This window comes from Sorex fumeus, unplaced genomic scaffold, assembly GCF_029834395.1.
Source record: "Sorex fumeus unplaced genomic scaffold, SorFum_2.1 ptg000054l, whole genome shotgun sequence".
Taxonomy (NCBI): domain Eukaryota; kingdom Metazoa; phylum Chordata; class Mammalia; order Eulipotyphla; family Soricidae; genus Sorex; species Sorex fumeus.
In genome coordinates, this window is record NW_026606111.1 from 49,291,737 (window position 1) to 49,306,394 (window position 14,658).

Here is a 14,658-nt window from a genome sequence, read left to right on the forward strand (position 1 = left end):
GGTGATTCTGAGATACTTGATTTTCTGAGGCATGATTGTGAGTGGGTTGTTTCTTCATGTCACTTTCTTCTCTCTCATTATTTGCATATAGAAAAACCATAGACTTTTGGGTATTCATTTTATAGCCTGCAACTTTACCATATAAATCTATTGTTTCTAGGAGTTTTTTGGTAGAGGTTTTAGAATTCTCTAAATATAGTATCACATCTTCTGTGAATAGTGAGAGCCTGATTTCTACTTTTCCTACATGACTACCCTTAATATCTTTTTTTATATAACTCCTATTGCAAGTAATTCCAGTACTATATTCAACAGAAGTGCCAAAATGAATTTTTTTCTTTTTGGGTCACACCCTGCGATGCTTAGGAGTTATTCCTGGTTCATGCGCTCAGGAATTACTCCTGGCGGTACTCGAGGGACCGTATGGGATGCTGGGAATCGAACTTAGTTTGGTTGCATGCAAGGCAAACGTCCTACCCCTGTGCTATTGCTCCAGCCCCCAAAATGAAATTTTACTAAACACTTTCTATCTGTAAATTTCTATGCTAAGAACAGTGGTATAAACGGTGATATCTGAGTAATTTACAAGTAGATTATGAAGACAGATAATATAAAGAATTTCTTTGTATGAATTTCCAAAATGTGTAGCTTTTATTAAATATGTTAAGAATGAACCAGAGGTCTTGATTATACCATGAAAATGATTTCCCTGTTAGAAGTTACCCTTCTAAAATGCAATAAAGTGACACATTTTGAAAATGTTGATTATTCGTTCATTAATCCAATGAATATTTGTTAGTCTGGGGGTGCAGTGCCTCCAGGAAGCCAACCTGCACCCTCGAGGTGAGTGCATCTACAGTCTAATGGTGCCATCATGCTGCCTGATAACCCCAGATTTCCACTGTGCCTCTGGCTGGATCCCAACACCTCAGAACTAAGTTTCCCAAGAAATTAAACTCCCAAAAGATATGTGGGAGTCATGTTCACAAACCACCCCTGGCTCAGCTATACAAGCTAATGTATTGGTCTTGCTTAAGTGACCTATAAATAAATCTTGAAAGAGATCAAAAGTCACAGTTAACCCTGGACCTGCACACGGCAAAACATACTAGGGTAAATCGGAGGGAGGCAGGTTAGTTTGTTGCCCACGCAACCAGAACTCAGGGCAGCCACTTGCTCCCACAAACCAAAATCTCCACCATGCCCTAGTCTCATTACATTGTCTCAGGATGGATTTCACTGAAATAGAACAGCTGAAATTTCGGATATGCTGAAACGATAGCACAGTGGGTAGGATGTTTGCCTTACATGCGGCCGACCCGGGTTCGAATATCAGCATCCCATATGGTTCCCTGAGCTCCGCCAGGAGTAATTCCTGAGTGCAGAGCCAGGAATAACTCCTGAGCATCGCCGGATGTGACACCCCCAATAAAAATACTAAATTCCTTGAACAAACATGATGACCTCTTAGTACCTGTATGAGAACAATAATGCACAAAATTAAAAGGAGAGAGAAAGAATTTAAAGAGCCTGCCATAGAGACAGGCTGGGGGTGGGGTAGGGTGTTGGGGGATGTTGTAGGGAACCAGGGACATTGGTGGTGGGAAATTTACACTAGTGGAGAGAAGCATGTTGGATCGTTGTATGACTGGAAGCAAATTATGAAGTTTGTAATGGTCTATCTACAGATATTCAATAAAAATTTAAAAATATATATCCTTAATTGGTAGCTCAGACTACTGATAGAACTTTGAAAACCAGCATATCTATTTTTGTGTTCTCAGTAGGAAAAAAAAATGTTACTCACCTGTGTGCAAATAGCTTGAAAATGCTAAACCGAAAGATACATCAATGCTTGTCTCTGGCATGAATACTGTAATTGCAGGTATGTTATGTTTTAGAATCAGTTCATGGACAAGAAGTCAAGAGAAGCAGTGGCAAAGAGCAACAGTATTGAATCGATAATGTTTGAGGAGCTTGCAAGGGAGACTAAAGATTTGGCATGAGAAGAGGGAAAAAAACGAAGAGTTAAGTATTAATAAGTATCATGACAAAAATGTAAGGGAGGACATTTTTTGGCAATCGTCACACTCTGTTGAGCTTTTGGTGAGGATAAGTATTAGAAAGTATCTTTCCCATTTAGTGGTAAAAAGGAAACTTTGATGGGTGCATTTAAAAAAAATTACTTTAATAATTAGAATCACCAAGAGATACACAGTTACAAGGTTGCTCATAATTGAGTTTCAGTCATAGCACCCTTCCAGTAAAATGGGGGTGTTTTTGAAGGAATATCCCTGGTGCGAAGACTAGGGCATCTGAATCTTAACACATTTCACCAAATATATGATCTGTACACACATGATTTACACTGTCTCCCCTGATCTTTGATTTACGTTTTCATGCAATATTTCCTTGTGAAACTCACCAAAAGTGAGGGTCCCTATTTAAGACAAGTACATGTTTCTCTGACATTATATATTTTTGGTTGCTGACAGAGTCTTTAAAGCAATGCTCAGGAGGTGTGGGGGCCCCACAGGCAATTCTCAGAAAACGTGTCCATGGTGCTTGGTGTCCTCTGAGGCTATACAGTCTTTGATACTCTGGCAATCAGGTGCTGCTGGGAGTCAAATTGAGAGCATGTGAGACAATTTCCATAAGCACTACATTATCTCCTGCGGCCCTGGGTATTAGATTGATGTCAGCATTCTGAGGTCCTCCCTTTTGTCAGAAAGCAGAGACTTGTGCAGGAGAAATTGGAAGAAACCTTAGGGTTTAGCTAGGTTGACTGAGTAGACGGTGATACCATTAAGATTGGAACATAAAGTAAAAATAAAACAAGAGAAAGATCTAACAATTATAAACAGGGCTATAGTACTCAAGAAGTTTAGAAACAGTCACATTGGCAAGTAGTTTTAAAAAGCATCCAGGAGAGAATATAGTATTATGAGTGAAAGAATCTACTCTATGGATTCATCTCATCCTTGAAATGGAAAAGGACAATGTGTTACAGTTACAAATTTACAAATAAGATATATACCATCGTATATTTCATCATATATTTCTGCTATGTTCCTATGCTTTACCAAGTATTATTCCAATTTTTAAATTTACTTTAATCATTAAAAGAGTATTTCTCTATATTAATCTTTTTAATGAAATATTTCATTAAAAACGTTTTTTAAAAAAATTATTTAAAATGTTTTATTAAAATGTTATTTAAAAAGAAACATATGGGCCACATAGTTAGTGCAATTTGTAGAGGGTTTGTATGCAGCGAATCTGAGTTCAATCCCCAGAATCCTGAGACTTCCAGAAGTGATCTCTGCATACAGAGTCAAAAGTGAGCCCGGAGCACATCTGGGTGCGCTCCCTTCGCCACAAAAAAGGAAGAAAAGAAAAACATATAACTGATACTTGAATAACATAGAGGTTAAGGTTGCTAATTCCTATATAATTTTTGAAAGCCCCCAAAATTATTAGTTTGCTATTGACCAAGAAGATGTTTTTTTTTTTTGAAGATGGTTTTTTAATAGTATTTACTTACATTGTCTAAGTAGTGATATGTGTGGTATAGAAATCTGTGCATTGTGATACATTTTAAAAAATTATAATGCATTTTATAATGGACTTTATAATACATTTGTATTTTATAGTAATAAGTGATAAATTATATTTCTGCTTTTGTGGGGTATTTGGGCCATAGTATGTGGTTCTTGGGACTTCTGACTCTGTGCTCAAGGGTCATTCCTGGTGGAGCCAGCCATTAATTTGGGTTGACTGTGTGCATGGTAATTGCTGTAATCCCTATACTAAGTCTGGGTTCCAATCAAATAAATTATCTACATATATTTTATACATTCATGGCATACTTTTTCTTAGATTCATTGATATATCTAGGATATATTGATCATCTTTAGGAAAAGATATTACCTGATTTTTAAATATTTGTAATTTGTGGGGAAATTTTAATTTCTCATGTTAATTTGTGCTCTTTGTCTACTAGTGAGCTTGAAAATTGTTCTTGTGTGGTACTACATGGAAAAAAGTATGCTAAGCGAAATGAGTCAGAATGAGAGGGACAGACATAGAAAGGTTGCATTCATCTGGGTAACATAAAGTAACAAAATAAGAGACTAACAACCAAGAACAGCTGTGATAAATATCAGGTTGTTCACTCCATGGCTTAGAGGCCAACTACATTCTCTAGGGGTAAAGGCAGCGCAGATAGAGAAGGGAGCACCCAATAAATGGTGCTGGGAAGATCTGCCCAGGAAGGGAGATGCCTGCTGAAAGTAGTCTAAGGACTGAACAGGATTGCCACCCAATGTCTCTTCTGCAGACCACAGCACCCAAAGGGAGAGACAGAACAAAAGGGAGTGCCCTACCAAAGAGGCAGGGTGGGATGGGGATGGGGGTTGGGAGGGATACTGGGATTGTTTGGAGTGGAGAATGGGCACTGGTGCTGGGATGGGTACCCGATCATTGTATTACTGAAACCCAAGCACAACAACTTGTAAGTCTACAGCTGTACCTCATGGTGTTTCACTAATGAAACAAAAAAAAAATTTAAAAAAGGAAATTGCTCTTGTGTTTACTAGTCATTTACACTTCTTTCAATACAGATTATATGATCATGGTTTATGCTTATTTTTTCTATACAAGTTTACTAGCTAAATACTGATTTATTTCACAGCACTGATTTATTAAAAACATTCATACTTTGACTATCATATTAATTGCCAGAATTTGTTGGTTTTACTTGTTTTTTGATCACGTAATTTGAATTTTAAATTTTTCTTTCAGATTCTAAAATTTTGACACAAATGAGCATATGTTTTTCTTTATCTTCTACAGTTTTAAACTGAGAACAACTGTTTGTTTTGTACAAATAAGATACCTGTGCATTTACAAGCAGTAGGGCGTTCGCCTTACAAGCGGCCAACATAGCCGACCTGAGTTCGATTCCCCCGCCCCTCTCGGAGAGCCCGGCAAGCTACCGAAAGTATTCGATTCGCCAAACACAGTAACAACATAGTCTCCAATGGAGACGTTATTGGGCCCGCTCGAGCAAATCGACAATCAACGGGAGGGCATTTACCTTTACCTTTACCTTTATATTTACATTTTAACACATCTCGATTCATCTACAACTTATCATAGTAAGTGTTGTCATATTGAAAGAAACCACCATTTTTTTTCAATCATATCACTGTAGCACTATGCTCACTCGATGCATCAATTTGCTCAAGCGGGAACCAGTAACATCTTACAAGAAATTGTGAGACTTGTTGCCACTGGTTTTGGCCTATTGAATACGTCATGGCTAGCTTGCTAGGCTCTTGCTATGTGGACGAGATACTCTGGGTAGCTTGCCGGGCAGAGGAATCGGAATCAGGGTTGACCTCCTGCAAGGCAAATCCCCTACCCGCTGTGCTGTAAACGTTATATAAAATATACTAGTAATACCAAATGTTGTTTCTTTAACAGTGCAATATAAACGATTATTTCATAATTTTCTTGATGTGTTAATGAAATACCTAAGCTCTTGAGTATAATGGGAGTATTTTTCTAACACAAGAGTCTGACGAAGGTGAAACTGTTATAACTGTCTTGTAGGATTCCATCTCCCTAGCCTGCTTCATTCTACCTCTCTCTCTATCCAATCCGGTCTTCTTCTTGGGAATCTGACCTCATGATTGGCTAGCCTCTACCTTTCAACTGCCTACTTTATGACATCATTCTCCCACCCATCCAACTACCAACTTGTAGAATCTGGGGTGCCCATGCAATTGTTTGTAAACAAATTTGAATCATCATGGCAAGTGACCAGTGACCAATGACCAATCACCAGCGACCAGTCATCTGTACTGGACCCTTGTGGTCTTAAGCCGCTTCAGTGTTCAGACATACTCTCGTACCGTCTCCTCTTCTCGTCTACCTTTCATCGGTATTTCCTCTTCTCTGACCATGGCAGGTAAAGAATAATACATTTCAACGCTTTTTATTAGATATATCATCCCTAAACTTAGCAGTCAAGTAAAAACAACATGTAGTAATGAAAGAAAGTATTCAAGTAGAATTTTATAAGCCTCATTTTAGCTTGACTTGTACATTTGCTGTGTGATTTTTGACATTGGCTTTCGTTCTGTTATATACAAAGTGCTTTTCCTCATTGATTACATTATATTTTATAAATGTTTACAAGCTCAAATACACATATATATGTATGAGTGTTGATTCTCTGTGTTTCTTTTTGTTTGTAATAGAGAATTTTACATGATATCCATTGAAAAAATATAAATCAGAGACAGTATTTTGACAGAAACAGAAAATGTATATGCTGTGGAAAACTGTTAATATATACTAGCATGTTTTCTCTGTAATGGTCTCTCCACTTGTATTTATACTTCAGTAGTTTAAATATAGTGCTATTACACAGTAATAATCCTTTATCTTTGAGTTTTCCAATTAAACCAGGTAATAAGAAAATATGGGGCATGGGGATAGTGTGGAGTGCTGAGCGGTAGAGAGGCAAGCCCTCAAAGGTAAGAAAGTTTGGGATCACTTTCTTCAAACATTGACCAATAGAACCAAGACGATATGTGGGAGAATAAAATAGGAAAGAAAGAAAGAAAGAATATGGACGGCGATTATCAAGGAAGGGGAAAACGTTTGGACAGAATGTTGAAGAGAACCAAAGATTTAAAATCAAAAAAGAAAGAATATATATTAAATATGCTGAGATAAATACACTGAGAACAAGTCAAAGCAATTTACTTCAAAAAATGCCAGGACTAGAAAGTATACTATGCCTTGATTAGGGTACCAGTAGGAAAAGCAGTTTATCAGAAAGCCATCCTTGCTGGCTTTTTTCCTTATTATCTCTTACAACACAGTACTTGGTACTTGACAATTTGGAATATAAACAGCTTTAGAGATGATGCTTCCCATATATAGCTAATAGTGGTTATCTAGGGGGGTTGAAGACAATAAATCTTCAATGTTTTTATTACGTTCTGGTTTTTAAGTACACGTACAGGCAGCCTGTTAAAATTTTTAAAAAATGGTTTATTCTAACTTGAATCAGGAGAATTGTTGATTCATTTGTGTGGTAAGTAGGTTCCAGGTTAAAGCTGCTTGTCATCTTTACAAATGCTATTTCATGAGATTTTTTCTTCCTACTATGAGAGTATTTTGATAATAGTCAACTTCTGTTTTTAGATCCTAAGAGGACATAGAAAAATCAAGTATCACATGTCTAATTACACATTTTTGTCATATTTGTGAATTCTGAGTTTTCCTACATTAAAGATATTTTATTGAATTTTGGTGCTCATTTATTAAACATTGAGAAGAACTTTTTCCTGACTGATAAAGATAATTCTAATCTAGGTGTTGAAAGTAAATTTGTAATATTTTATGATCACTTTTTAAATGGTCTTTTGTGTTTCTTGTGTGATAAAGTGAAATCCTATGCTATTTTAACAGGTGTTGTTTGCTGGTTAATATTCAAAGGTATTGATGAGAATAATTTTTTTTGTACTTACGAGTTTCTTTCTGTATTTTACTCATTTAAAACATTTCTTGACTATGAAATACAATCACGTTTATTCCTATTTTCTTTTTGTTATGTAGTTACTGGTAAATCTTTTCTGTTTGATGGACTGGTACAGTGTGCACTCAAAAATCACCTTTTATTCCATTTTTTGGCTAGCATATTTTTCTAAAATAGAATATACTTTTCATATTGTATATGTGGAACAATTTATTAATAACCTTATTGGACTGTTTTATTTGGTTTTGTTTGAAACCACATCCACTGTTATTCAGGGCTTACTCTTGGGTCTGCTCTCAATAAATTACTGTACTATGCTGCTTGCTACAGATCCCAGATTTCATTGATATCTATACACTTCTTTTTCAGTTCTGTGATACATATTTTTCATTATGTTTTCTTTATACTTCCTCCTATGTAAACCATATGAAATGTAAAAATTATATTCATGTATGCATTATTATTCTTAGAGTTATTAGTAACTACATTTTAGAAAAACAACTTAAGTCACAGAGTTTCAATAAAGTTTTCCTTCCAAAAACATTTCTTGGGAAAAACCCAAGTAGTCAATTTATATGACAGTTCATCAAGACACAGAAATTTTCAGCACTTCTCTTGTTTAAAAGTATAGTGATACACAATATCTCTATCTCGCATTATTTTTATTTCTGATAGTTTGACACAAAATATATGTCAAAATCATAGATAAATGTAAGTTATTTAAATACTGTTTTGATTATTTAAAATTACATTATAGAATTACTAGAATTTCATAAATTTTAGGACTATGCAGAATCAACGTTCATGTATCATATTACACTCACTACTGAAAGGCCTACTCTGTCATTCACCATTGTTCAGTTTTTCCACTTTGATTACACCTTTCCATCTGGTAATTAAATAGTCTCATGGTTCTAAAGTTTGTTTTTATTGCTTTGAAAAGATCAAAACTATGCAATTTTCAACATTGGATGAAACTAGAGGATATCATGCATGTAAAGTTAGCCTTAAGGAAAGGAACAGATACAGAGAGATTTTTCTCATATGTGGGATGTAAAGACACACAGCAAGGTAGAAACAAAGGTTCAAGGCCAATGTAAGGGGAGAACTGATCCACACAATTGAGTCAGGGGATTGGGAAGGAGGGATTCTGGGGGTTTGGGGGAGAGGGAGGGTTTATTTTTTGAGAGAATTAGGAGTGTCATGTTGGAATTATGTGTATGAGAAACCATTATTAATTGAATTATAAATCATAGAATATAAATAATGTTTTAGTCGTTTGTCTGTCTCATTTTATCCTTTTAATTTGTTTTCTCCATAAACCACATATGCATGAACTTGTATGATGCCTATCTTTCTCTGCCTGGTTTATGTCACTAAATATAATATCCTCATGTGATCCAATTTTATACAGATAATAAGATTTCACTTCATACAGCTGAGTAGTATTCCATTGATTTACTCCCTTTCATTTTCAAAATTTTTGGTTTAAAGGATAGAAATATTGGTTTAAACAATGCTCTGGTGGTTTAAAATTTTTAGTTTAGTGAAGCAAAATAGATTTTACTGAAAAACACTTAGAAACTTGTTAAACCGGTGTAGGGTGGAATGGAATATATGTTCAAGAGAGAATACTCGTTTAACAAAGGAAGCAAAGAGAGACATAGAGAAAGGAAGCACGGTATTTCTTCAAGGGAGAACATAAGCTTGAGGACCAATCCCACTCTGGTAATTTAGGAATAAGAACTTGGAGTGGTATGAAATTAACTTGTGCACTTTAGGGGATAACCTGAGTGAAACTATTAGAAGTATGTTCAGGAGCATGATAAACTGGAGTCTGCACTTGGAGTGAGGAGGGTAGAGAGTTCTTTGGGGAGATCCGGACGATTGAGAACAGTAATATTATAACATTAATGATAGTATCTTACGGTGGGATTCCAAAAATATCTTTCACAGTGGCGTCAGAAATGATAACATTCTTAGGTATTTGGATTTTCTGTGGAAACAACGGGAAAGCAGACTGTATGCTCTGGATGCCTCCAACTGAAACAAGGTCAACAAATCATGAATGAAAAATTACAAGTTAGATGGATCATGGATTCTGATCCCAGTGGAAGGCTAGCTTTCGGGTGAACAATTTCTACTGATGGCCTGATGTAGATTCTGATCCTGGGATACGTAACAGAAAGGAGGTAGTGACAGGTATTCTCAGAAGTGAAGCCTCTGAGACAGAATTCGTTCATGCCAACTTATAGGTTATCAATGTTTGCTCATGGCTGCTACCATTATAACATGCCATTCAATGGTTTTGTGGTTTCAATTTACTGTGTCAATGTAAATTTCAAGTTTCTAAATGGAAGGTAAAAATCTGAGACACTCAAGATGATGAATTATGGGGATGCGGGGGGCGGAGCTTGATCTATAGTACAGCAGGTAGAGCATTTGCCTTGCACACGGCCTACCCAGGTTAGATTCCCAGCATCCTGTATGGTCCCCCCAAGCACCGTGAGGTGTAATTCCTGAGTGCAGAACCAGCAGTAACCCCTGTGCATCGGCAGGTGTGACCCAAAAACGCAAAAAAAAAAAAAGATGATGAATTACCTTTAGATATTTTGAAGTCAAATAGAAACAGCCAGAAAGTTCCCCAGAAAAGAGTTCACCTGGGTCGAAAACATCATCACCTCTAGCATGAGAGCATACAGAAAATAAGGTTTCCATTTTATGCCAAGTTAAAGCAAGCCAGACATGATCTTGGAAACTTTTTCCAAGGAAAACATGGCTATAGGAAGGATAAGGTGACAACAGAGTCTTAGAGGTCAAATATAGAAGAGAAGCGAGGGTCAAAATGTAGGAGGTACATTGGCGACCAGGAATATTTAGAAAAGCATTTTTTAAAAAAGAAAATGCAATGAGACATCAATTAAGAACTTATTAAATGTTAAAGAACAGGGATATAACTCAGTGAAAGAGCATTTGCCTTCCATTGTATGATGATTTGGGATTGATCCTTAGCATTGCAAACAGCATTATTTTTTAATTTTTAATTTCTTTCTTTCTTTCTTGCTTGCTTGCTTGCTTTTTTGTTTTTTGGGTCGCACCTGGCTATGTATAGGGGTATTTTTAATTTTTAAAAAAACTCATAAATTTACCTTTTTACCTGTCGTTTAAAAGGAAATCTAAAATATTTTAGAGTAAATATATGTGAAAAAGAATAAAATTCACAGGAACTATTTAGCGTTCTTAATGATACAGCAGTCAGAATTTTGAGGTTAATTGTATGGGTATTGCATAAATATTTTTCCCCATTATGTGGGCTCTCTTTTTATCATGGTCACCATTTTTTCTGAGTTACAGAAACTTCTTAGTTTAATGTAGTCTCATTTGTTTATCTTCACTTCCCCTTCCTTGGTCATTGGTGTTTCATTCTAGAAGTTTCCCTTAGCTTTAATGTCATGCAGGGATCTTCCCACATTTTTCTCCATATATCTTAAGAATTCAGGTATGATATTGAGGTCTTTAATACATTTGATCTGACTTTGTGCCTGGCACTATAAAGAGGTTTGAGTTCATTTTTTTTGCATGTTGCTGTCCAGTTTTCCCAGCACCAGTTGCTGAAGAGAGTTCCTAGCTCAACTTCATATTTCTTGAGCCTTTATGAAGGTAAGGTAAAAGTAAAGGTCCTCCCATTGTTCGTCGATTTGCTCGAGCGGGCCCAGTAACGTCTCCATTGGAGACTTTGTTGTTACTGTATTTGGCATATGGAATACATCATGGGGAGCTTGCCAGACTGTGCCATGCGGTTGAGATACTCTCGGTAGCTTGCCAGGTTCTCCGAGAGGGGCAGAGGAATCGAACTTGGGTCAGCCATTTGGCTGCAATTTGCTTGAGGGGGCCCAGTAACGTCTCTATCATGAGACTTGTTGTTACTGTGTTTGGTATATCGAATACATCTAATAGGCTGGAGCTATAGCACAGCGAGTAGGTCGTTTGCCTTGGACGCAGCCAACATGTCCGATGCGAGTTCGATTTCTCCGCCCCTCTTGGAGAGCCCGGCAGGCTTAGAGAGTATCTAGCCCTCACGGCAGAGCCTGGCAAGCTACCTGTGATGTATTTGAGCCTTTATGAAAGATTAGGTAATAATAATCTGAGGGCCAGCGTCAGGATATTTAACTATATTCCATTGATCTGAGGCCTGTCTTTATCTGAATATCATGGTATTTTGATTACTACAACTTTGTAGTTGGGTTTGAAGTTGGGGAAGGTGTTCCCTTCTTCTTTTTACCAAAGATTGCTTTAGCTCTTCATGGGAGTTTATTGTTGTGTATGACTTTCAAGAGTGTTTAATCTATTTATTTGAAAAATGTTATGGGTATCCTTATAGAATGTGCATTAAATCTTTATAGAGCTTTGGGGTGTATTGCCATTTTGACAGTGTTAAACCTCTCAATGCATGAGCATGGGATGTGATTCCATTTCCTCATATACTCTCTTATTTCGTAAAGTAGAGCTTTGTAGGTTTTTTTTTTTGGTATAGACCCTTAACATTTTTAGTTGATTCTAATGTACTCGATTTTCTGAGGTATTATTGTGAATGGGATTGTTTTTCTCTATCTCTTTTTTCTCTTTCATTATTAATATATAGGAAAGCCATGGCGTACCAGATATTGATTTTGTAATATGCTACTTTACTAAACAATTCTATTGTTCCCAGGAGCTTTTTTGTAGATTCTTTGGGATTTTCTAAGTATAGTATCATGTCATCTCCAAATAGTAAAAGCTTGAGTTCTTCCTTTTTTATCTGGATGTCCTTGATATCTTTTTTTTTACCGAAATCATATGGCAAATACTTCAAGTACTATGTTGAATAGGAGTGGTGAGAGTGGGTAACTTGTTTTGTGCCTGATTGTATTTTGGAATTCTAGTTCATTGATTTCTGCTCCAAGCCTTCAGTTTTTCCCCGTTGAGAATAATGCTTATTGTGGGTTTGTGATAATTTGCTTTGACTATATTGAGGAAAGTACTTTCAACTCCCATTTTGTTGAGAGTTTTTCATCATGAATGGGTGCTGGATCTCATCAAATGATTTATCTACATATATTGATATGATTATATGACTTTTATCTTTATTTTATTGAGATGGTGTATTCTGTTGGTTGACTAGAGAATGTTAAGCCATCCTTGCATCCCCAAAATAAACCTACTTGGTCATAGTGTGTGATCTTTTGTTGAGTTTCTGGATTCTCTTTGCTGGTATTTTCTTGAGAATTTGTGTATCTGTATTCATCAAGGAAATAAGTTTGTAATTTTCTTTTTTTGTGGTGTCTCTGTCTGATTTGAGTATTAGGGTGAACTTTGGCTCATAGAAACTATTTGGGAGTATTTATGATTCTTCAATTTCCTGGAAAATCTTGAAAAATGTTGGCAGTATTTCCTCTTTAAAGGTTTGAAATATTTCACTATTGAATCCATTCATCTGGGCCAGGGATTCTGTTTGGGGGGATACTTTTCATCATCATTTCAATTTCCTTGGAAGTGATAGGTTCAAGTATTCCAAATCTTCTTGGTTCAGCCTTGGGAGTTAATTGGAATCCAAAAATTTATCAATTTATATAAGATTCTCTCATTTCCTGCTGTAAAGATTCTCAATATAATCTCTGATGATCCTATGGATTTCTGTAGTTTCTATTAGGATATGCCCCTTTGCATTTCTGATTTGACTTATTAGAGTTCTTTCTCTTTGTTTCTTTGAGAAGCTTCTCATAGTTTATTGATCTTATTTATTTTCTCAAAGAACCAGCTTTTGCTCTTATTGGTCTTTTGGATTGTATTTTGGGATTCTAGCTCATTGATATCTGGTACAAGTTTTATTATTTCCTTCTTCCAGCCTAGTTTGGACTACTTTTGTTGGTCATTTTCCCAAATCTTGAGCTCTAATTTATTCATGCAGGCCCTTTCTTTCTTCCTGATGAATTCTGGTAGAGCTATACTCTTTCCTCTTAACACTGCTTTTGCTGTGTCCCACAAGTTCTGGTAGCTCGTGTCCTCATTCTCATTTCTTTATGGAAATTTTTATTTCCTCTTTGATTTCTTCCCTAAGCCATCGGTTGTTCATTACTTCCCTTAAAGAAAATATTTCCTTGCTGAGCTTCAGTCTGTTTGATCTATCGAGAAGTGACAAAGAAGTGTTGAAATCTCCTACTAGTATTGTGTTGCTATCAATGTTTTTCTATAAGTCTATTAGAAGTTATTTTTAAGTATTTTGCTGGTCTGTCATTAGGAGCACCTACAGTGAGGAGGGTGAGTTCTTTCTGATGTACAGATCCCATGATCATGAAGAAATGACCTTCACTGTCTCTTATAACCTATAGCCTGAAGTCCATATGGCCTGATACTAGTAGGTCCACTCCAGCTTTGTGGAGGTGTTCTTTTCTTTCTTGAAGAATTGTTTTCCAGCCTTTGACTTTGAGCCCATGGTTGCTTTGATTGTTCAGAAGTGTTTCTTCAGGCAGCAGAATGTTGGGATCAGTTTTCTAATTCATCTTCCCTTTCTGTGCCTTTGAATTGGCACACATTTAGTCCACTGACATTGAGGAGATTGTTGTGATGGGGATTTGTGCTATCTTTATGTAGAATTTTGTACTTGTGTGGATTTTCTTAGCTTAAAGTCGCCCTGTTAATTCTTCTTGAAACAAAAATATGGATCACTTTACAAGTTTGCATGTCATCTCTGTGCAAGGACCATGCTAATCTCTGTATCATTTCAATTTTAGTATATATGTTACAACACATAGTATGAGTTAATTTTTCCATATTTTTCTCTTCTTATTACTTTGAGTGCTGTCCTTACTCACTCCTATGGCAGACAGTGATTCCAAATCAAGGAATGTATTTCAAAGCAGCTTGAATAGTTAGATTTAGAACTTTAATGTCCTAGAAAGAAAAATATGGTTTTTACCATATTATCTTTTACCATACCCAAGGCATCAGTTTTACAAAATAATTCTTTTGGAAGATGTTATATGAGTCTTCTTTAATGCCCTTCCCTGAAACCTTCATTAAAACCATTAAACTAGAGCCTTTTGCTGTTGTCACCTCAGTCCCGT

General features: G+C 36.2%; 1 pseudogene; it reads right to left on the reverse strand.

The window, feature by feature from the left end:
* Nucleotides 1–14,245: 14,245 nt before the first annotated feature.
* LOC130033687 (uncharacterized) lies at nt 14,246–14,344 on the reverse strand (annotated as a pseudogene).
* Nucleotides 14,345–14,658: the final 314 nt, after the last annotated feature.